Source organism: Euprymna scolopes, chromosome 26, assembly GCF_053919585.1.
Source record: "Euprymna scolopes isolate OS-2025 chromosome 26, ASM5391958v1, whole genome shotgun sequence".
NCBI classification, from domain to species: domain Eukaryota; kingdom Metazoa; phylum Mollusca; class Cephalopoda; order Sepiida; family Sepiolidae; genus Euprymna; species Euprymna scolopes.
The window spans coordinates 39,156,872-39,184,242 of NC_136507.1; the positions used below are offsets into that span (position 1 = coordinate 39,156,872).

Consider the following 27,371-nt stretch of genomic DNA (forward strand, 5'->3'; position numbering starts at 1 on the left):
CTTAACTAACATATATTCACACGATTTAATCAAATTCATACATATTTATTGCTCTACTATTTTACATAGAGAGTTATTCTGTTTTGGCGTACATCGTCTTCAAAAATACTATATCACTATAATATTTAGTAGGATATTAATTAATTTGATTATCAACTCTGTCAATAAACTCATTTAATATTATATATATATATATATATATATATATATATAAATATATATATATATTTATATATATACATACACACATATATATACACACACACTCTTATATATGCATGTATATATGTATGTGTGTGGATAATTTCAACACGTACGTAATAAGGTTATGTGAGTGTATGATATTTCTACGCTTTTCTACGTCCGTTTGTGCTAAGTTTATCCAAACTAAATCTTTTGTTAATACAGCATATACAATGTAATTCCTCGTTGATATCATCTTGTGTCTTATTAAAAAAAAGTATTTAACAGATCCTTATTATTGCTCATTTTATAGAATGTACCTTTTATATCGTTTCTTAAAATGGAGAACTTTTAATGCTCCACTGATTAAGTTAATAACTAGCGACATGCAACACAGTTGTCTCCCTTACATTTGGAAAAAAATACTTCATATGTTATTGTTGATAAAGAGGAGGCGCGCATACATATTCATATCAACTTACGCGTATATATTTTATTGATATGTTACGAGGCATATATATGCATATATCTATATATATATATGTATATACATATATGTATATATACATATATATGTTTGTCAGTATGGGCATATACACACAAACGCATATATATATATATATATATATATATATATATATATATATATATATATATATATTTGTGGGTATATATATATATATATATATATATATATAACTACTTCATTTAGTCACATAAATTAATATACGAAAGTATAGATTTATGCTTAAACTTTAAGTATTTACTTCAAAAGTGTTCAATACGCAGGTAGAGCTAGTTAGTAATTTATAAAATATATATGGCCATATATATTTTATAAATAACTATATATATATATATATATATATATATATATATATATATATATATATATATATATATATAACACAGATTAAAAATCAGGTGGAAAATCCTGATAGATATTACTTGAGGTAATATTTCAGGGTCATACTAGCCGAAAAGAAGAAGCTCGATATCTAAAAATAGAACAATACATAAGTTTAGTGGTGAAAGTTAAATTCCGAAAATCAAAGTATAGACACATATATTCGAGTTAAGAATGTATCGTTTGACAAAAGGAATATACAGAAGGGATTATGTTAATTTTATTAATCCATGGATTTTCAACAATGGCTCGTATCATCAGAGGAAATGAAATGCGGTTAGCAAAATCTTAGAATAGATTAATATATAAGTGTAGTGGTTTAAGTTAAATTCGGAAAATCAAAATATACACATATTTATATATATATATATATACATATATATGTATATATATATATGTGTGTGTGTGTGTGTGTGTATGTGTGTGTGTGGGGGTGTGTGTGTTTGTGTATTTGTGTGTATAATACGTGTAGGTTTACTCCTGTGCATCTATGTATATATGTGTGTGTATATATATATATATATATATATATATATATATATATATATATATATATATATATGTATACATACATATGTGTGTGTGGTCGTAGAGAAAGAAAGAAATAACTAGAAAGAAGCATATATGTGTTCTTACTTTGTATTAAAGTTTGTATTACATATATTAATATTATAACTGAAAATGAATACATTGTTGCCATCCGTATGTAATCTAATAAACTTTGATACAATTTTTACAATTAATTTTGTGTCTAGGAAGCCAGCACAAAAAAAAAACACTAATTAATTAGTTAGTGTATGCTGAGTTCAGTGTACAATTAATAAGTGTAGACATACACATATATATATATATATATATATATTTATATATATATATATATTTATATATATATGTATATATATATATATTATTTATTATGTATATATACGTAATGTTTTAGAATAATTTCAATTATTTTTCATATCAAAAAGACACTAGTTTTTATTCGAGTGCAAGCGAGTCTATAAGTCACTACGTCGGTCCGTAGGCGGGTGTGTCGGTCGGTCTATCTGTAACACTTTTGTGTTTGACATTTTTGGTTAAGATCAAAGGTCTGTTGTTAATAGATGCTGTTCTTAGCTTTTTAAGCTTTTCTTGGCCTTTTGGCCAAGATCTAAGTGTAGTATCTGTTCCGACAGATACTGCAAGCAAAGACCAGTCAATGTAGGGGCAACCCTTCATACCAATTGTCGCTACCTTCACATTAAAAATCGGCCTTGTGTCTAATTTGCTCGGTGGGGGAGCAAATAAATACCCCTTTTCTTGGGCTTTTGGACAAGATCAAATTGTAGTACCTGTTCCAGCAGATACTGCAAGCTATAACTAGCTATGACTAGCAAAGACCAGATGTGGGGGCAACCCCACATGCCTGACCTTTAACCAGCTCCCATTTCCCACCTCTCGGGAGCTGGTCCCCTTTTTCCCTTCCCCCTCCCTTCACTCCTCACATTAAAAATTGGCCTTGTGCCTAATTTGCTCGGTGGGGGAGCAAATAAATACCATCTGTTCCGGCAGATACTGCAAGCAAAGACCATATGTGGCGGAAACGCCACGTATACCTTAGTCAAGGTAGGGAAAACCCTTCATACCAATTGTCAATATCCAGCTCCCCTAGTCCCCGGGGATTTGGTCCCATTCTCTATTCACTACTAACATTAAAAATCGGCCTTGTGCCTAATTTGCTCGATGGGGTAGCAAATAAATACCAACCCTACATATAAGTTATTGGTCAATGTAGGGGAAACCCTTCATACCGATTGTCACTATCCAGCTCCCCTACTCCCCGGGGAGCTGGTCCCCATTTCCCCTCCACTCTTAACATAAAACATCGGCCTTGTGCCTTATTTGCTCGGTGGGGGAGTAAATAAATACCCTTTTCTCGGCCTTTTGGCCAAGATCAAAGGGTAGTATCTGTTCCGGCAGATACTGCAGCAAAGACCATATGTGAGGGCAATCTAACATCTAAGACCATGGTCAATGTATGGGCAACCCTTCATACCAATTGTAACTATCACGCTCCCTAACTCCCCGGGGAGTTGATCCTCATTTCCACTTCACTCCTCACATTAAAAATCGGCATTATGCCTAATTGGCGCGCTGGGGAGCAAATAAATACCATTTTCCTGGCATTGTGCCCAAGATCAAAGAAAAATATCTGTTCCAGCAGATACCGCCAGCAAAGAACCTATGTGAGGAAACCCCACACATAAGACTTTGGTCAATGTGGGAGAAACCCTTCATACCAATTGTAACTATCCAGCTCCCCCACTCCCCGTGGAGTTGGTCCCCATTTCCCCTTCACTCTTCACATTAAAAATCGGCCGTGTGACTAATTTGCTCGGTGGGAGAAGAAATGAATACCCTTTTGGCCAAGGTCAAAGTGTAGTATCTGTCCGGCAGATACTGCAAGCAAATACCATGTGTGGGGCAATCCTACATATAAGACCTTGGTCAATGTAGGGGCAGCCCTTCATACCAATTGTCACTATCCAGCTCCCCTACTCCTCGGGGAGTTGGTCCGCCTTCCCCTTTCACTCCTCACATTAAAAATCGGACTTGTGCCTTATTTGCTCGGTGGGGGAGCAAATAAATACCCTTTTCTTGGCCTTCTCGCCAAGATCAAAGTGTAGTATCTGTTCTTACTACATGATGTACTTATTGTGATATAAAGTGGGGATCACTTTTCTCTATTATTTCAATGTAAAATGATCACCCACTTTGCAACCAGTCAGTCTCCAAGCCATTTAATTCATTCTCCAGATCATTCAAGTTGTTTTTGAAGGAGTCTAGTTATTTATTTTCGCATTCAACTTATTCTTAATGTCATTCAATTCATCCTTAAGTTCATTAAAGTCATTCTAAGTCATTTACTTTTTATTTAAGTCATTTCAGCCCATTTTTCGGTTTTGTTAATTTATCTTTAAGAATGTCGTGTCAATCCAACATTCACGCCTTCATTCATTACACGAGAGCACGCGACTAATGGGCATCCCTCTTGGTTATGCGTACATAAGGATCTGTGTGGAAAGTGATAATTACTGCTGGGCGACAGATCCGAAGCCAGTCACTAAGTCATAGACTCTTATTTAAGACTGCCGAAAATCAACACAGGTATTAAAGAAATATTCAAACATTTATATGTATATATATATATATATATATATATATATATATATATATATATATATATATATATATATATATATTTATATGTGTGTGTGTGTGCGTGTGTGTGTCAGCGTTATTCGTTTCTAGATGAGGTATGTACTTTTATCGTTTTCCTAATAAAATAAACACGCAAATTCATTTCGCAAATAGACAATAGAACTTCTTTAAAAATTGCCAATTAAATGCAATTTAACTTGAATATTGATTCTCTAAAAATGATATCTAGGCAGAAAATCTTCGGCAACACATTGTCTTATTTTAAAAGTCAAATCACATAATTTTTTTTTTTAATATTTCTCTAAGAGAACGGTGTATGATTATTTTGTTTTCACCACTGAACAAACCACAACTACGATTTTATTTTATTTTTTTTTATTTTTTGAGATGAGGGTTGATTATTTAAATTATGTTGATTTTTTGGACTATTGTTCTCATCTTTAGTCTCATATTTTAAATGTTTTCGTCGATTTAAACTCCGGAATGTATCAGGTGTATTTCATGAATGTTTTTGTCATTAAAGAAGTAGTTAGAATTCTAGGAAAAATTAATTATAAAAGTGATATTATTTTGAAGGTTGGAGATTCGATTCTCAATGTGGGCGATCGAAAATTCAATTGTTATTACATAGAAACTCTATCCAGTCATGGTTGATGGAACGAGCGCTTGCTTCTACCGTGAAGTAAATAAAAGGGTTCCGTTCGAAATTCCTGAGTTCCACCGAAACATTCCTCAGTTCTACAAAATACACCTGAAGACGGTGGTAGGTTACATCGATCCAAATATTTTGAAAAGAACACTCAAGTTAGGAACAGAAGTCTGAAGAATCCAAATAATTATTTTTTATTCATTTATTATTTTTTCTGAATTGTTTTCCGTGTACAGTTAGATGTGTGTTCATAGTCGCGTTTACGGTTCATTGTAGCAGAAGCAGTAATAGTTGGCGTTATTCTTGTTGCTAAGGCCTGCATCCCGCCCATGCCAACAGAGCGAAGTTTCTTTCCGATTTCCCGAATCACAAATCGTATCCAAGTTTTCTTTGAGAGCATACACTGCAAAGGTTTCATTTACCACGTGCCCTTTGGCACCCGTTTGCTTTCATAATATCTCAGTTCACTTGAACAGGACGTGAAACCTTGAAAATTCAGATAAATAATGCTTTTTGATAAGAAACCAGTAAATGAGATTTAAAAGAAAGATGCTAATGCCAGAAATTGCCAGAAGTATTCGGTGCACTCATGCAAATCTTTATCAAAACTAATTAAGAAAAAGAAATGTTTTTATTAAACATTACAATTGGCTTTTCCCCCTTCTCTCACACTCTCTGTCGCTCTCTCTCTCTCTTTCTTTCTCTCTCTCTCTTTTACACGGCGAGCAAATATTACTCAAGGTGAAAAAGGGATACTGAAATAGCTAGCGTTCTACAAGAAGAAAACACCTGCTTAAAAAGGTATCTGATTAGGCCAACGCGTATTCCCAATCAGGGGTGATTAGCAATACACTCACCTCATCATACAGAGTAAGAAGACATAGACTAAGAGGGTTGCTTACCTAGAACTGCACAGAAAAAGAGGATCATATACATCAGTCCAAAAATTACACTTTATAAATGGTCTTAATTCTAGTGGTTTTCGGGTCGAAGAAAACGCTGTTGGATTTCATTATTACGAAGATCAAGTTTTGGTCGGAGAAATATATATCATTCTAATGAACGCACTTAATTATAACTGAAAATTTCACGTAATTACGTTTAGTAATTATTCATACAAATACGAAATAAAGACTAAAGAGATTTTCAGTTGTGTGATAAACGTTGCAGCGGTTAGTTTCTGAGTAAAATGGGTGGGGCAGAGAATAAAATACAATGATACCCTGGACTTTCAGTGAAAATCTGCTTTCAACTTTGATATATATATATATATATATATATATATATATATATATATATATATATATATATATATTATTGAGCCTATAATAAATTTACATTACTGTTTCCATTGGATTTTCACCCCAGGAGATGAGGTAGAGTACCAATTTCATCGGAATTTATATAAATTATATACCGCTCTATTAACATATCGAGAACTTTTATCGTTTTTTTTTACGTTATTTCGCTTGAAAAGAACTATATATATATATATATATATATATATATATATATATATATATATATATATATATAATTATCTAAAAACTATTGACAACGAACATATATGGCTGAAAACTTTTTTAAGTAAAGGAATAAGTTTTTTCAAAGAACAAAATAGTTATTTTTTATTTTCTTAAATTTTTTACACATTTTTTACCATATCCCATATATATATATATATATATATATATATATATATATATATATATATATATATATATATATATATATATATATATATATATATATATATATATATATACTGGGCATATTATAACAGTATTTTTTCTTGAGTTAAACACACTGTTCCAAAAAATACAAGAACCTTTTATTTAATTATACTTTTGTTTTTTCAATTCTTTTTTATTTTTACGTGAATATCAAGAGGACTCAGTATGTAAATATCAAAGCTGTCACGAACGCTTTACATTCCGCGTCGAAGCATCACCCAGTTACGAAGCAAATAAACGAGACATTAGCAGGAAGTAAGGAAATCTCAATTTCATGCTACGTGGCGCCATCGAGGTGAGAGGACAATTAGCAATCTCTCTTCTGGTCATCAGATTCCAGGTGAGGGATATGAATAGTATTACTAAGAGGCCGTTTAGAATATTATAACTTGCTTTACAGAATATAATGAATCATGATTTGTTTAAATTTTATACAGATGTCCTGCACACAAAGATATACATATATGGTAATAATAATTATGTATATATCGTTTTTTCAAACTTTCATTTATAAGGTGATCACTGATACGATCCAAATATGACCTTCTTCATCCCGTGACTTACCCTTCCAGATGATAAGATAGCCAAGTTAGTTCTAGTAACCCTGACCGAGACGCATGACAGTATATGTTTATCTACCTCTCTCTCTCTCTCGCTCTATCTCTCTGTCTTTGCCCTCTCTCTCTTTATCTCTCTCTTTATATATATATATATATATATATATATATATTTATATATATATACGTATGTATATATCTACCTATATTACTATATATATATATATATATTTTATTATATATTAAATCTTTTATCTCTCTATATATATGTGTGTGTGTGTGAGTATATACATATATTTATATATGCATGTATACATATATATTATATATATGCATATATATATGTATATATATATATATATATATATACAAATATTGATGGCTACATACGAGCATACATGTGTCTGTAATGACCCGTTACTGAGATATTACGTCTTCAGGCCAAGAATTACCCTGAAAAACTGAAATTTGAAGACACAAAAACATTTTCTTATTTCGTTACTTTCAATAACGGGTGATTACAGTAACATGTATGCACATATGTAGCCATCAATGTTTGTATAAATAAATTTAATATACCTGTTCTCTTTGCTTATTGAGCACGTTTAGGGAGAAACTTGTTGTTTCATTTGATGTATTTCTCAGAAACTAAACTCTACTGCCATAATATTCGCCGAGCGGTCTTTTATTTAAGCTGGCATATTGTATATTATCGCGGCCAGCATTAGTTGTTCGGTTACATTATTTTCAAGCGCTTTCAATCGTTGAATCCGATCGTCGGCAATAGCGATTGTTGTTGCCAATTACTTTATTGAGGCTTGTTGTATTTATTATTATTTTTTTTGCTATAAAAAGGGTATAGGATGGGTAGGGGCGAATTATTTTTCTTTAATTTTGATTTTCTTATGTTATATTTTCTTTATTTATTATTGGATACAGTTAGTATATGTGTCCCGATATACAATGAGATGTGGTTAATGATATCGACATTGAATAATGCTCCTAGCCACCGTCTGTATATATTTGCAAACTGTTTCTCAAAAGTGTTATTATTATTCGAGACCCGACATGAAACCCGAAATAAAATTTGCTCCATTATTTTATGCTGAATACAAATTTAATCTTATTCTGCATATTTATTGCTTGCTGATGACGTTACTGAATGGACATAAAGACACTATCGTCTCTGAAACGATCGTACCCCATCAGCAGTTAATCGTATAACTTGTTTTCTTGGAACGTGTAAATTATTTTACACGAACGCATTAAATCTATATAGTTACTTTTTGTTGGTTCATCGCATACTTTCTGAATATGTTAAATTTCCACGGATTTTTCGTTCGCAACTTGCATTTTGATGGACGATTGTTTGCGATGGAGTTAGGAGGACAGATTCCGGCATCTGTTTGCGTCGACGAAACTGTATTCCTTTAGATTTAGCATCTATTTTAAACTTGAAATAATTTCAATTGGGTCATTTCACTTTAAACGTATATAGCGAATCTGTTTGTGAAATAACGATTCGCTACAAACGTACTTTATACACTGCGCCACAGAATCCATGTGTCAACATGATTATGTCTTATATATGTTTATTTTTCTTTCACTTTCACTTTTCAAAATATATTTTCTTGCAGACCGTGTTTAAATTGCCTATTAGGCAATATATATTTGCCCCAAACACAGGTTTAGATTTATTTTAAAAAATAAGAACAGAAAGTTAACATATCGAACAAAGTTTCGACAAGTGTGCACAGGTGTCTTCGATTAATGATGAGTTAAATCTATAAGTCCATATAGATCTATTTGAATTGCGATCATTTACAAACAATTCTCCGCAATAAATAAAACTTGTGTTCACCAACAACATTAGAATATTATTTCATGTAAAACGAACGAATCTAAAATACAATATGGTATCATTGATTTGAAATTATTGAACATCCGTTGCTCATTTAATCCCGGATAACGCCGTGCATTACTAATACTTTGAGAAGCTTAATTAAACCCCAGCATAACAATTTTGAAACTGCCTGATATATAACTTGTTCCAACGTTTATTTACATCCGCACGGCTCGATTTTGCAAATCACATATTGTACGAACTAAACATTATAGCTTGAAGCGAAAGTACGTCATTATAACCTCAGATTTGTGTGTCTCCCTGAGTCGAGCGTGCAAGCACATGTTTGCAATGCCTTCCTTTTATATAAACCGGACAGACGCGTATATTACTGTCACAGTATCCCGAAGCCATTATAATTAACATTCCAGCCTTTTCTGTCACTACCTTTTTTCTTATATATATATATATATATATATATATATATATATATATATATATATATATATATATATATATATATACACTTGTGCCCGATATTATTCATACCCCCCCTTGAAAATTGAGTTTATTAGGTTTAACTTTGTAAGAATTTATTGTTTACGTCCATATTGATACATATTCTTAATAAACCTCTTCTGATCATTTTCGTCATTCTAAAATCTCGGGATACTTGTAATAAAAGAAATATACAGCTATTTATAAAATCTGCAATGTTCAAAAATAATCATACCCCCTTATATTTTCAGTATTAATCGAGTTTCTGACTGTTTGTTTCCTGTTTGATTCTTATTTTGAGTGCTTTTATACAACCTTTGATTAATTTCATTTCGTTTTTTGCATTTTTCAGAAATTAAAATGATATCAACTGAAAACCAATACAAGAATAAAAATTATTAGAATGGGGAAGAAAAAAGAGCTTAGTAATGATCTTAGGACTAAAATTGTGAATTCACATAAGGATGGTTTAGGTTACAAGTCAATTTCCAAGAAATTTGAGGTCCCTACAGCAACAGTACAGAGCATCATCAAAAAATTCCAGACCCACCACACAACAAACTTGATTGGTAGAGGAAGGAAAAGGAAACTGTCTGCTAGAGCCACCAGGAATATTGTAAGAAGTGTTAATGCAAATCCAACCACCACTACTAAGGACATTTTAGAAAATCTGGAGTCTTCTGGCATAAAAATATCAAGGGAAACATTGCAAAGGACTCTGCATGAAAATGGTCTGAAAGGAAGAATACCAAGAAGGACTCTATTGCACACCGGAAAACACCTTGCAGCACGTCTAAAGTTTGCTAGGACCCATGTGAATTCTCCAGAGTCCGTTTTCTCAAGTATTTTGTGGACTGACGAAACAAAAATTGAATTGTTTGGCCATATGGATGCTTCTTACGTTTGGAGGAAGAAAGGAGAAGCTTACAACCCAAAGAACACCATACCCACGGTGAAACATGGTGGTGGTAGCCTAATGTTTTGGGGCTCCTTTTCGGCTAGTGATCCAGGTAGTTTGGTCAAGAGAGATGGAACCATGAAGAAGGAGCAATATTTGGAGATACTCCAGAAAAACATTAGACAGGATGCGGAGAAGCTTCATTTAGGACCAAAGTGGGTCCTTCAACAGGATAATGATCCAAAACATACTGCCAAAATAGTCAAGAAATGGTTTGAGGATAATCAAATTAATGTTTTGGAATGGCCTAGCAAGAGTCCCGACCTGAACCCTATCGAAAACCTCTGGCACATATTGAAAACTGAGGTTAAAAAGCGGAAATCTAGAAATTTGAGGGATTTGGAGAACTACTGCATTGAAGAATGGTCAAAAATCAGTGTTGATGCGTGTAAAAACCTTGTTGATAAATATCCAAAACGGTTACAGGCAGTTATTAAGAATAAAGAGCATGCTATTGACTATTAGAGGTATGAATAATTTTGAACTAGTGCCATTATTGTTTTTCTTTGTATAATGTTTCAAACTTGCATAATTTATTTATTTTTTGAGTTTAAATTAAATGCTTATGCTTGATTTATTGTTTGAAATCCCTTTAATATTATCTACCTTCTGGTTTGAGCAATATTCGTATAGAAATCTCAAAGATTCGAGGGGTATGAATAATATCGGGCACAAGTGTATATATATATATATATATATATATATATATATATATATATATATGTATACATATATATGTATACATATATATATATAGAGAGAGAAAGAGAGATAGATACAGAGATAGAGAGATAGATAGATAGAGAGATAGAGAGATATAAATATATAAAAAAATACATTGCAAGGATAAGATATACGTAAAATATTTTCGGTTGTTTACATTTCCTTATAAGGGAAATAGTTTCCATAATGTGTTATTGTTAAAGTGTTTTTTATTCAATAAGTCTGAAGAAAAAGCGGTATTGTTAAGATTTTCACGCAACATAATGATGTCTTGGTTTTTCTTAAATATGAATCAATTTTTGTTAATACGAATGCTAAATTATGAAATATGATAATTTTGTAGCTTCCAGTTTAAATTCTCTTTTTTGTCTTAAAAGTTATTGGTATATGAAAGATTACTGAATTTTACATTATATAATCCCAGTAAAATTCGAAATACAACAGTAACACTATATATATATATATATATATATATATATATATATATGGGTGTGTGGGTGGGGGGTGCGTGTGTGCAGACTTATTTCCTAAAAGTAAAATCAAAGAAAAACACGGGATAATTTAACAGTGTTTAATGGAGGACAGAGTTGGTATAAAGTATGTTTATTATACAAACATTATTGGTTACCTATGTGGTTATACGTTTCAGTGGCATCCTATATATATATATATATATATATATATATATATATATATATATATATACTACAAAAAGTACCCGCCGTTGGCTGGGTTCAAAAACAGCCTAGAGAAAATGGACTCTGATTTATGAAAATATGATAGGTTATGAAAAGGTAGGGTTGTAAAGAGATAGCTTCGAATTTGGGGGTATTAAAACCAAAGCAAAATATGATGAAAGTAAAAATAAAATAGATAAACCCCATAATTTATTATACCATAGCTGTTCACATTGAAACACTTATCACAATGTTCTGTGGAGCTATATTAAAAAAAACTTGTTAAACTTTGTGACATATTTCCATTCTATAGAGGTCAGGCGCGAACGAACGCCCCATAATAGTATTATACCATATTTCTTCAAACTGAAACATAATTATCAAAGTATACTTACGCAGATAGATATAAAAAGTCTTTATAAAAATTTGTGCCTATCTCCATTCTATAGAGGCCAGGCACGAACGCAGACCCCACAATTTTATTATACCATTCCTATTTAAGTTAAAACATACTTATCAAAGTATTGTTATGTACATCTATATCAAAAACACTTGTAAACGTTTTTTTTTTAAATTTTTAAATTTTTTATTTCCATATTTTCTGGAGCAGGCGCGAACGCAGACCCCGCAATTTTGAGGAACCGTACTTTTGCAAGATCGAACATACCCATTCCTGTGTTTCGATACATCTTCTATCATTATATGTAATCAGTTTTTAAAAATAGTCAATCATATAGGAGCCTATTCGTGACCAGACACACACACACCCACACCATTCAGCTTTATATTACGTATATATATATATATATATATATATATATATATATATATATATATATATATATACATATATATATATATATATATATATATATATACGTTTTTTTCTGTAAAAGTCTGAGAAAGCTACAGACGGCCAAAAAAACGGCCGGGTAGCTGAAACAATAATGTAACTTAACAGAAAGATACGGTAATAAAAAATAAAAAAGAAAACGCATATTTGCTCTACAACAGTATTGAGCACTTTCTTTACCATTTCTACTATATATATATATATATATATATATATATATATATATATATATATATATATATATATATATGTATGTATATATATATATATGGAGGAATATATTTTTTATAATATATATCAATCCTTATTTAAGTAGCTCAATATTACAGAGCAATATAGAGAAAAATGACAAAAAGCTAAAATAAAAAATTGTTAATGTTGGCGATCTTATAATTTATTCCTTTTATTCAGTTGACTTATTTAAACATACAGATACTTTCAAGAATTGGATAAATCAACTTAATTAAATGAATAAATTATAAGATGGTCAACATCACGAATTTTGGAATATGACGTTTTTCATTTATTCTCTCTCTCTTTCTCTGTATATATATATATATATACACACATATATATATATATATATATATATATATATATATATATATATAAGGTTTGTATTACTGTACACATAGATTCGAAAAAGTTGTCAAAAAACAAATATATAATAAATAAATGTTATCAAAGGCAAGATAAGTTACTTTTCTACCCAACTGGATATATTTTTCGTGTTTTTATTCAATTTAACATGTTTATTCAGCTCGAAAAGCATACAGTGTTTACCGATGTATTTGAAAATTCAAAATGGCGGCCGACTCTCTCTTTAACACGGAAAGTTCGGGAAAAGGTGTTATAAATGATAAACTAGACAAAATACTATTAAAAACACCGAATAAATGCCAAGTTATGTCACGGTAACATATATTGAGCGAGTTTCTAACAGTATTTTGTCTAGTTTATTAATTATTGCACCTGTTTCTGAACTTACCGTGTTAAAGAGAGAGTCGGCCGCCATTTTGAATTTTCCAATACATCGGTAAACACTGTATGCTTTTCGAGCTGAATAAACATGTTAAATTGAATAAAAACACGAAAATTATATCCAGTTGGGTAGAAAAGTAACTTATCTTGTATGGAGTACTGTTGTCACATCTGGGCTGGTACATCTGCTGTTTGTCTCTCGCTCCTGGACAGGGTTCAAAAGAGAGTCGCCAACCTGATAGGTACTGAACTGTCATCTAGGCTTCAGCCTCTGTCCCATCGACGAGATGTTGCATCCCTCTGCCTGTTCTACAAATACTTTAATGGTGAATGCTCTGAAGAACTGCAGACACTTGTACCTCCTCTTAACTACACCGACAAACCCGACAAGCTAGTAAGTCTCATCCCTTTACAGTATAGATCCCTTGGTACAAGAAAGCCTTTTACTCCAATAGTTTCTTCCCCAGAACTGCAGGTCTTTGGAACTCCCGTCCGGGATTCTGCTTTCCCAACTGTACTGATATACAGAAGTTCAAGTGTAATGTGAACAAACATATTTCTACTCATTTCCCTTCATAATTCCCCTGCAAATTAAGTCCCTGATAGTAGCCCCCTGCTTCAAAGTGGCACTGTGCCTTGTTTGGGGTGAAAATTTAATAATATATATATATATATATATATATCTGTATATATATATATATATATATATATATATATATATATATACATAGATACATAGATACATAGATGGATAGATAGACACGTAGAATAACTATATTATCTTACTAATTAAATCACTGGTTATTCCTGCTCCTTTTTTATAATCTGACTTCCATTTTTAGTTTCTTTTCTTTAATTAGGAGACGATTAAATATATATATAATATTGTACGTTCTTATGTAATTTTACATCCCATCATGAAGTAAAACACATACATACATACCCACTCGTGCACGCATACACACACACACACACACACACATATATATATATATATATATATATATATGTATAATATATATATATATATATATATATTTATATAAACATATATATAAACAAAAGTAAATATTTTATTTCTATCGCTTTTGAATGTAGAATATATAAGACATATATTGAGATGACAAAAATCGGATGATAATCTGGAAAATGCTATTATCACATGTTTGTATTATCTGAATGTAACGACATTAGATAATACATTTCCGATTAGATTATGAAAGATAGCCATGCATTTGAAATATATTTATCCATTACCGGTAGTGACGAACACCATGCTTCTTTCTTCTACATCGAATGAACCAATACTAATGGTGCGTGCTGCTTAATTATCGTTGTGAGGTAATTATTTAATCACAAATAAGTCCATGTTTTTATGCAATAAAGCAAACGTATACGTGTCTATATGTTTGCAGAGGATTTTGTCCTAATTTAATTAAAGCATCATTATGAATTATGAAATCAAATGCCAAGGAATAATACACTAAATTTCGACTCTATTGCTTTATTTTCGAGACGAAAAGATATTTCGATTTGCACGCTTTTGTTTTAATTACTAAAGTTAAGTGCAACGGCCACGTTTAGATAGCCTCGTGCCCCTTTTCAAATATATCACATATTTTTTTTCATTTGCACATTAACTAGTCTCAAAAAGCGCAATCAGCTGAGAGCAGTGTAGTAAACACACTCGATATAGCAAACGATACGTCATACATTGACCGATTGATCGATAAAATATCATACGCCAAGCAAACGTCAAGGTCTCTACATCAAAACCTATTCAGATTATAGATCCGTTTTTAAGCAAAAAAGAGGTTGTATAGGTGATATCTATTCCCGATCAAACAGCTTGCGTGTATCGATTTTCCCATGTTGTAATAAAAGTGCTTCTCGATTGATCAATTTGGATCTATATTCACAACAATTGTAAAACCATAAAAAGAGAACAATATGGAAAGCAACTACAGGGTAGAACGATTAATTTCTCGCCCTAAGGAAACAATCCAACAGCTTTATTTTAAAACTTTTATTTTAAAAAATAATTTAGGCAACTTGATTATGTACTAGAGCTGATATCTATTCAATGTAGCCGCTTTTAGTCTCAATCAACGACTCGATACACGTCCTGGAGGGATGCCTTTTTGACAAGTGCCGGCGGATGCTCGGCGAATACTCGGCGGATTGCGGCGGTTAAGCATCCTTTGGTGTCGTGTGTGATCACGCTGTGTGACCAAACAAAGTAATCAAGCGAGTCCACGTCGGAGGAGGAAGGGACCAGTGAAAGAAGGGTACAAAGTCGTAATACTCTTTCTGAAGTCATACGTGGGTCTTTGGACTTGTGGGCTGGAACATAGTCTTACTGCCACACCCAGGGTGCGCCAACCACCATCTACCTGCACCAGGAGATGATCTAACTCGTCAGTGCATCCAGGTACTCTTTAGTGTTGACATTAAAGCTAACTTCGGAGTTGTGAGGTCGCATGATGTTGCACTCATATAAAACCACACCAAAGACCGTAACAGTGGCTGGAAACTTCGTTGAGCTGTGCCCTCAAGAATTAAAGTCTAGAAAAAAACGGTAAATATTATAAAATAATGAACTCATTCTTCTTCATGCAATTAATAAAAACATATTTGTCGTTTCGTATGTCTACTATTTCCGTTTTAACCTTTTTTTCTGTACTCTTTCGGCCAATAGATGTTCATGCTAACTTAGTGCTTTGCAAAGTTGACATTCTTGTATCTAACGGTGTATTTTCTACGAAACATCATAGCCAGAAACTTTAGACACAACACCTTCTTAACCAATGCACTAACTATGTTGATATGTAATGCTGCTCTGTAGAGACAGTCGCAAAAAAAGAAAAATTTTAAAGTGAAAGCACAATTTATATTAAGAGTCGCAGATATGTCGCCGACACGTATTTACAACACGGCAGTAATGCTCTATCTTTCTCTTCTTTTTGTCGTCATAAAGCATTAATTTGTTATTAGTTACAATTAGTGCGTTTCTGTAAATCTCTGTGGGATGTACTGGTTGGCCGGCTCGCCTTCGAAACTTTAAGAGGAGAGAGCAGACAGAGGTGTTTGTCAAGCGAACCTTTGAGATCGCAACGCGTCTTTTCCTTCTGCCTTACTGTCGATCTTAATACTTTATACATTTTATTAATACATTTTATCCGTGACCTCACGCTCGCCCTACGCTTTTAAATGCTTATGCGACATTAACTCGGTAGGTTAGTCGTCAATATCCGTACGCATCCTGACTTGGTCATTTAATGAGGGGTGGATTAGAATACGTTACATGATATTTTAATTGATGCAGATTTTATATTAATTATTATGGATACGCTTCTTTATAAATCATTATTATAGTGTACCTAATATATTTCAAAACAAAAAATATGACTTCGTACCATCAGGTAGAAGCGAAACACAACATTTTATGGTGGACCCAGACTACGTCAGAATTTTAGGTGAAAATTTAGAGGATCTCACAAACTGATGTTGCTTTGCTCGAATAAATAACTTAAGCGATGTCTCAGTCTTCGAGCCCAAATTAAAGTGTAGTATCTGCTTGTTTTCGACCCACACCAAGCCGGATAAAAATGAGCGGTCTACCCTTCAGACACGGTTGGGAGTGATTTACTTACACTTTTTGTTTATTTTTTTTACTTCCCCCACCCCACAATAATGAATTATTATAATTTTATTTCTACTCAGATTATATATTTACATTATTAAAAAAAATCAGACTCATACGATATGATGTGGTACTTTTAAGTAGTATGATCCCCGGTGTGCTTTAGATATTTATTGTAGTGAGTGAGAACGTTAGCTAGGATCAGCATAGACTAGCAAAGCTACAGTGACGAGGATGACCATAGATACGCCCCCAAATTTTTATGGTCTTGTGCCTAACATTTTGTTTTCCTGTGTCCTTTTGCACAGTCCGCAAAATAAAAAAAATATATATTACTCAAAGTGTAGTATCTGTTCTGATACTACGCTTCATTGTTTTGTTTTTAATCAGTGGGGGCGAAATCCTTCACGACTGAGTAAATTCTTCATTTTTCTTTTCTTTTCTCCACATTCAGAAACGACTTTTCTCTCTAACCCTGTCTTTACGAGAGGCAAAATAATTAGGCACTTGTTTTAAAGGTAAGTTGGCGTTAAACAAACAAGACAAACGGTCCATAGACCAGTTTAGTACTACGAACAGGTTTTTCAAATCAACGCGTCATTTCGCCAAGATGGCGAACAAAGACAGTCGAGTTTTCTACATAATACGAAAATTCTTTCAAAACCTTACGCCGGATACTCTACGTTTTTCTTTATATTATTCTAACACAGCATATTTTAAATATGCCATCCAAATAGAAAACCATGATGTTCAAAGGGGTATCGTGCACCTGGAACGTGATTAATTCGTTGAAACCTGTAAGATGACCGGAACCTTCAGGCCTACAACAAAGAACAGCTTCAAAGACGTATTCTCTTCTCACTTGATAAGACGACAAGAAAGAAGAGAGTGCGTACAACTTCACGAACAGAAATTTAAATTTATATTTTGAGGAGTTTTTCAATACAGTTACAAGTTGTTGTCTCTGCGAACATTCATGGGATATGTACGATCGCAATGTTCTCATCAACAGCATTCTCTTTTAGTGTTTGCATTTCGTCAAAATAAAGGCAACAATGACTAACACATTAATTAAAACTATGTAAACGCAAAATTATATGGTTGGTGTCTTTATAGATAGCCTGTCCATTTGATTGTATATTCATACCAAATTAATATTTAAAACATAGTATCAGCAGTTGCAGATTAAGAATATACAACTAAACTCTCCCCCCCTCTCTCTCTCTCTCTCTCTCTCTCTTTATATATATATATATATATATATATATATATATATATATATATATATATATATATATATATATATATATATATATAATGTACGTTTTTTTTATTACCGTATCTTTCTGTTGAGTTACATTATTGTTTCAGCTACCCGGACGTTTTTTAGTCGTCTGCAGCTTCCTCAGACTTTTACAGAAATTTCTGTAAAAGTCTGAGGAAGCTACAGCCGGCCAAAAAAAAAACGGTCGGGTAGCTGAAACAATAATGTATCTTCACAGAAAGATACGGTAATAAAAAAAATAAAACGCATATTTGCTGTACGACAGTATTGAGCACTTTCTTCAGTTTTTATTAATTACCATTTCTACTTACTAACTATATATATATATATATATATATATATATATATATATATATATATAATTATATATGTATACTTATACTTCCAGAATTTCTTGTCTATCAATGTTCATATTAAAAAGTTTTATTCTATTTATTTCAAATAAAAATACTACTTTTTTATATATGGGGCGTGGAATTGCATTCATCTGCAAAAGATCTAATTTGCATATTCTTTTAAACATTCATTTTAATTAATTCGCCCTCAGTTTTTCCGTTTCTCAGAGGATGAGCATTTTTAGTTTGCTATTACGTGTAATTATATTCTTGCCGACATTCTATGTGATTTATGCTTACATAATATTCGCGTAAAAAGCTTATAGTAAACACAAACCTCTTTATATATATATATATATATATATATATATATATATATATATATATATATATGCGTATATATATTCGTTTTAAAAAATTGCCTACCATACTCCTCTGTCTGCTTTGAGTCTAAAAGCATGGAACTTCATATATAGGGTATTCGAACCCATGCGAAATTTATATTTTAGTTTTAGACAGGGAAAAACGGTGCAAAAGTCCAAAACATTAAAAAAACGGAATTTGGCTGGAGAAGGCCGAATGACGGCATTGCGAATATGCACGAGTGACATAATAGGTTTTGGTTCATGTTTTAATTTTTAGGCTTTCGGCAAACTTGTCTTTATCCTTAGACATTAGCGTCAAAACAAAAAAAAAAAAGAAATCGTAAGCTAAACGTTTTGGTTTCGAAAGTTTGTAGTGGGGCACGAGTCATTTTCTTTTTAACTGTTTAAATCATTTTACTAGGTATTGGGTCCATTATAATATAATTATGAATACGAAATCTGCATTTATTAAAATATTTTATATAAGCATATTTTACGACCGATAAATTTAAAAGAAATTAAATGTGATATTTGTATTAGGGCAGACTTTGTATTAAATATTATAGAGCCAATCCATCTATTGATTATTATAATGTGCCAAACACAGAGTAATATTTTTTTAATTTAAAAGACGACTTGGGCCACATCAGTTTGAGGCAAACCTAAAGAATTCAGTGCACGATTTGTCGCTACCGTTAGAGTTATCTATAGGAAAGATTAAACATTACGCAAATTAAGCTATAACGCTATATTAGCACACACGTAAAAGTAACTGGTTTAGTCGACGTACGCCTATTAAATAAATTGTTGTTGTTTTTTTTTTTTTTGTATTTTGTCTAATGTTGACCATTTATAAGCTATTTTTTACCCACTCAAACAAGACCGATGATGAGGGGAGGTTCTGTCATGATTTCTCCATTGCCTATGACCTCACTCAGATTGTTCATGAACCCACCCGTGTGTCCGACAATGATGGCCAGTGTGCGATCCTACTATACCTTTTTCTTACAACTTGCCCTGAACTATGTTCAGTTTCTGTTCTGTCTTCTCTTGGATCTTCCGACCACTCTGTTGTATCAATTAAGATAAAAATGAAATGTAATAAGTCCCCAGACGTACCTCTCCATCGTGCAGTATATCGATACACTAAGGCTGACTAGGATAGCTCCCGTACATTTATATCGGATCTACCTCTGCATTCCATGTTTAAAAAGGATGTGCCCTCTATAGTATCCGACCTGACAGAATGGTTAATTGTAGGTATAGACCGTTTCATACCCTCGAAAAAGTTCCAGCAAAAACCTAACAGCCAGCCATGGTTCCCTCCAGAATGTGCTGCTGCCATTGCGCACAGAAATCACTTAAAAAAAAAGGAAAGAAAATCGAAATTGTTTTACAGAGGCGTTTGGTGGAGTTGTTCCGCACGATACAGAAAACGTCAATTAATAAACGAATGTTTCCCACTTCCAATACATTTATTGTTATCCAAATCGTTGAAATTTCTATTTTTCAATCTAATAAATGAATTGAGACCCACTGCAGCGAACTAATAGGGAGTCCTAAATGCCTTCCTACGATGTGTTTTTTTTCACTACATATTGTAGTCCACATTGCACTGGAAAGAACCTACTTTCGATTTAAGAAAATTATTTCCTATAAAAGCTTCAATTAAAGTTTAAAATGCAAAAGTTTATAATCATAATCCAATTAAAATCTAAACAGTAACATTCTTTTGGAACGTAGCCTTGCATTATCAAGACGCTGTATGTTGTAAGAAAAACGATATTAGGTTGTATATAGGTGTTAACTTGTTTCAAAATCCCTCTGTTATTTCCTTAAATGGATTTTTTCGATTATCGATTTTCGGTACATATATGATCATTTTGATACAAAACCTATCAAGGGACACTACAGACACATAAATTACATTTGTGCAAAATTTTGAAAAATATATCTCACTTTATATATATATATATATATATATATATATATATATATATATATATATATATATATATATATATATATATATACTAGTTGGCCACCCGGCTTCTCCCGGTCGTACAATACGCTTAAACATGATATTTTAATTCATGCGTATTTTGTATGTGTAATACTAGGATTCAATCCTCTATTGATTATGATATATTACGAGAAGTAATTTTACCGGTGGACTAACTTACAAAAATAAATAAAGAAAGAAAGAAAATAATAATCAATATGTCGTTAATTAGATTCCAAATATGTTTGTATTATTTTGATACATAGGACAACTGCTCTAATCTTGAGTGTAGGTTTCACAACGTTTCGATTGATGTAACCAACGAGCTTCTTCATATATATTATTTATATTATTAACTTGAGAATATTTCTGTCGAGATTCTGGAGGGATTTCTAACGGAACCATTTATTTCATTCACAGAGGTCGCATGCTTTTGTTTCGTCAACCATGACTGAATAGAAAGCCTAAGTAATGCACAATTGTATTTTTAGTCACGCACACTGAGGATTTAACCTTCAACCTTCAGGAAAATATCAATTTTTATAATTATAAAACGTTGTGGAAATCACACTACTGATGAGAACAGTAGTACGCTGAATCCAGATGATACGAATTAACAATCCTCATCTTAAAAATTCGTCCGTCTATGATTGTTTACAATCTCACGTCAGCTGATATTTCGGCTTTGCGATCTTAATCACAGTAATTCTTCTGGTAGAGATAAAAAAAGAACATTCCCATGTAAAAATTCTTGTCTTTTATCTGTAAGTAAAAAAAAATGTTATTGGGCTTTTCGATTGTCTATACTAATTGGATGAATATCTTTACAAAACACATCTAAGAACACTGCCAGACATATAAATTACATTTTGTGTGATATTTTCCAGAAATAGAATTAGCCGTTTAGGGACCTATGGGGAACAAACTCACACACGCTCAGAGTGACTTTATACACACACACACGCGCGCGCGCGCGAGCGCGCACGCACACACATATGTATAGTGAATAAATTACAAAAGCACTATATTCCAAATTTCATAACGTTGAATATCTTATAGTTTATTCCTTTAATTCAGTTGATTTATGCAATTCTTTACAGTATCTGTTTCGGAGCGCAAAATCAACCAATTATTATATCAATTACATACATACATATATATATATATATATATATATATATATATATATATATATATATATATATATATATATATTCATATATATATATATTCATATATATACATATATATATTCATATATATATATATATATATATATATAGTAGTATATTGTTATGCAAATTATTTCGCCTTTCCTAAGGACATAACTCATTCGAGCTTCACGGATATGTATGCCATCGATAAACTAAGAGCGTTTGCGAGGCGAACAAATTTTAATCGTCCGCTACACTGACTCGAATTTGATGACGTCTCTATTCAAAAGGGGAAATTAAAAAATGTCACATGTTTATTGCGTTCTTCGGACCGTGGAATGATGCCAAAATTGTTTTGAATGGAAAAACCTATAAAATCTATAAAGCGCATGACTTTTATCTTTGAAGAGTCACTATAGCCAGAGGAATCGGGTTGATTAATAGTCGGAAAATGTAGCTATTCTCAGACTAATCTGTTTCTTAATTGATTTCGTACGCAAATGTATCGTTTTTCTTTCAATAATGTTGGGACTCGAGGAAAATATGACCTATACAAGATGATTGGAGAATCAATTTCACTACTGAGTGCACTACTGCTACTGATTTCACTAATGATGCTCTATATTTGGAAAATTGCAACCCTCGTGTCGTGTATTTTGTTCTTTGATCTTTATATCTCATCAGTAATGTTTCCGTCAAAAGTGAGACAAATGCCTTTTTTAGTGTTTTCTGCTCGCATTTATTGTTGCGTTTTTAACCGTAAACTGGCTCTTTAACTTTTTCATATGGAGTACTTTGTTTCTCTATAGCAATTTCTATAAATGTTGAGGCTTACTACTTTGATAAGCTTCTAGGAGTGCCTTCGACTACGGATATAAAAGTTGACGAAACACACCTGTTGATAATATCTACAATTTTGTTTAACTTTTTAATTTAAGAAATTGAAATCAAATCGCAGAATTCTAGACATTTGCGTTTACACTTAATTCATGTCCGCATATCCCTATCTGTATTAATATATAAAAGCACTTTGTGGGTGTGTATCTGTCTGTGTGTGATTTTGTTCCCTTTTAGCTCCAAAACGGCTCGGTCATTTTTTTTTTTAATTTCGCACTAATGTATTTCTTGTGTTTATGAATATCCTTAGATAGGCTCCTTATCGGAATTCATCTTCTGAGTATTAAAATTCAATAACGGTAAAAGTTTTGTTAAATAATATATATTCCTTTATATTCATATATCTATATATAATGCCAAACATCTGTGTGTGTCTGTTACTCTGTACACAAACATGCTCCTACACATCTTCTGAACTACCGAACTTACCATGGTAAACCCACCATGGAAAGATGGAGATTTTTTCGAGGTACATCACTCACCTCCACTAACGGAGGTAGGATCATACGGAACTTATTTATAATAGCGTAGCGGTTACTAGTGTTTATACGTGCATGCCAATTAGAATGAACAATGCTCCTCCCCCGTGTTCGTTTGAGGTTGTTGCTTTGCTTTTGATACTCCAAACGTTTAAAGCCTCTCTTTACAGCCACGCCCTATTTTTATAACATTTCGTGCTTGCATAAATGTGACTATTATTTGGACACTACATTTACCCCCGTCAACAAAGGGTACTTTTGCTAGTATATATTTTTACCCCAAACAGGTCGTACGTCCACTTTGATGTAGGGGGCTAATATCAGGGACCCAAGTTTCTGGGGCTACTATCAGGAGCCTAAGTTCCATATATATATATATATATATATATATATATATATATATATATATATATATATAACATTAATATTATTATTTTTTGCTATAATAATTATTAAATACCTACATACACTGGTGTTTTATCTTTTCGGGATTCATCAGTACAGGGTGTCACGATTAACGCCAGTCGAGAGATTCGAACCCCGGCAATAGAAGCCATGTCTAGCTTCATTAGAAAGGACCCGAACGATTCGGCTACTGTCAGCTGCGATAGATAGAATTGAATTTAAACATTTATTCTTATTAAATGATTTTAATACACACACACACAACTACACCCCCCCCACACACACACATATGTGTATATATATATATATATATATATATATATATATATATATATATACTAGCGGGGGTACCCGGCGTTGCCCGAGTGTTTGTTTCCGGGACGGGGGGGGGGTTAAAAAATGTTATGGTAGGTAAGTAGGAAGGATCAAACCGGGAGTCATGAGTAAAAGTAGGAAAATAAAGTGTGAAAAAAAAAAAAAAGAAAAAAACATCTGCAACGTTAACAGTTCGGCCACCAAGAAAAGTCCATTCCAGTTGTGTAGGAAAAAAAAAACGACTACGGTAGATCGGCGCGAACGTGAAAATATAATGTGAATTGTCAAGCACGCTAACCACTACGCTACAGAGCACTGCAGCTTAGTTTAGTGATTTTAAATAACTTCACATGAAAGAACTACGAAGCCAAACCGGTGTTCTCTTCTCAACTGTTCCTTGTGAACGATCCCCAAACGGTGTTAAGTAGTGGCAGGGGGGGGGAGGAATTTATTAGAGAGAAAATATTTTACCACTTCCATTGATCTTAACCGATTTTGACCGTGACTTCTCACCAGAAAAAGTATAGAAATCTAAGATTATCAAGGAATTTGAGAAATAATAAGCCTATAACACACCTCAGATATTGTTCTGCCGTTTGTGCATATTATATTTGCATGAAATATCTTGATTTTTAATCCTATTAAGGTCAAAATCCGCGGGAAAAAATGAGTTCATTTTATTTATAGAAAAGAAGAAGAAAGATACACACACACACACACACACACACATATATATATATATATATATATATATATATATAAAATAAGATAGGAAAATATATATGGCACTTAAGCTACACAGTAATTCCGCATTTCATCCTCTGACAAATTCTCACGAGGATGAAACGCGGAATATTCTGTGTAGCTTAATTGCCATATGTATTTTCATAATTTACTATATAGCTGAACCTTTGTTTTGACCAGAGTTGACGTATATACTGAAAATTTACGCATGAGATTATACATTCGTATATTAATTTACGTGATTAAATAAAGTAGTCATATATATATATATATATATATATATATATATATATATATATATATATATAGGTGTGTGTGTATGTGTGTGCGTGTGTGTTCATGTGTGTGTGTGTGTTAACACAAAGTTAAGTCTTTAATGAAGCAAAGCATCCCAAAATAAGAAAAGCTGAACACAAACAATAATCTATAATATAAATCTCACCTGTTTGTTTTAATGTATGTATGTATGTATGTATGTATGTATGCATGTATGTATGTATGTATGTATGTATGTATGTATGTAGTCAGGTCATGTCATATGCTACTGGTACCATGTAACCCAGTACTTCCTGCCTCATGGTCGGGTCACCGGCGACTAAACTGGTTCCCTCACCAGACATGTTTTGTGAGGAGGGTGGCTAGTCTCCCTAAAGGATTAAAAACAATACCTTTCAAAGGGCGAATGAACCCCTTTTCGGTGTCAACAGCCAAATAGCACCGTGTGTGTGTGTGTGTGTGTATGTATGTGTGTGCTGGGGTGGAGAGGGCTCCCTTAAGCCCTGGTGAAGGCAACCTTTCTAGGAGTAGCAAATCTCTGATTTAAAAAACGATAAAGCAGGAGACCAGTACCCGCATCAAGCTGGTCTGCAGTTTAACTTGTTGCTGGCTATCGTTTTTGCTTGTTTCTGAATCTCAACATTTTGAACCAAGAGAGAGAGAGAGAGAGACTAAGTTGTCGTACAAAGCTAAGACTCTGTAACATCATCTGTGTATAGATACTTCCTCAGGCATTTGTCTATAAAAATGGTCCTGTGGCGGTAGAAGTCATTTTTGGGCTCATGGACTTTAAATTTCTGCGGCAGTAGCACTCGTCTGACATCATGTACGTATGTATGTATGCATGTATGTATGTATATATGTATGCCTAAAACCTTCGACAGAGGCTACGGATTTTTATGAGATCGATATAATTTTTTAGTACGACTCTTTGGACGATAAATATCGAAACATTGGCTAAAAGCATTAATTACTTCACCCTGAACTGGGCGCTTCTCAACAAGAAGGGTTCGCTATTTTTGCCGATATTTTTGAAAGTCATCCTCTCTTTTTGATTGACTAGTCTTAATTTAAAACTATGCGCTTTGGCGATGGACGCCACGGCAAAGGACTCATTTTTGTTTTCTTTTTCACGGTCTTTTCCTTATTCGCAGTACAGCTTCGAGCCCGCTTGCCTGCTAGCATTGTTTTTTTTTTGTTTTTTTTTTTGATGAACGCACACCTCCAAACGCCGGGCTCTCAGACTAGTCTATTATATAAAATCCAAAATGGGCGCGAGCGTTTGTGTATGAATACAATTTTTTTTTTTTTTTTTGCATCGGGCGGCACCCGTTAGATAAATTCTGCAAGAAGTTTTCATATACTTCCCAGACTGTAATATTTGGCATTTGCAAACGGGCATCTTCCTTTCCTATTTTTTTTTTTTTGATCAAGTTAAAAATCAAATTCCCCATCGTGTCGTTGCCTCTAGTGTTTGTTTGTCTTTTTCGTATAAATAAAACGAAACTATTCGAACACAAACGCCTGGCCTTCGGGCCGGGTACTAACGTCTTTGTAGGCGAAACCCTTCGTACTGAGACTATTATTATTCATATGTATACTGTCAAAATGTCCCCTTTTGTCGGGAAGCTGCCCCCCCCCCGGCATTAAAACGACCTTGTGTTTAATTTGTTTTCGTTGGAGGTTTTAAAGCAACGTCATTTCT

General features: G+C 32.9%; 1 protein-coding gene and 1 pseudogene across 1 annotated transcript in view; both read left to right on the top strand.

The window, feature by feature from the left end:
- Positions 1 to 27,371, top strand: part of LOC145247809 (uncharacterized) — a 1,402,654-nt gene that overhangs the window by 668,001 nt on the left and 707,282 nt on the right. The window lies entirely within an intron of this gene.
- LOC145248514 (U2 spliceosomal RNA) lies at positions 3,722 to 3,847 on the top strand (annotated as a pseudogene).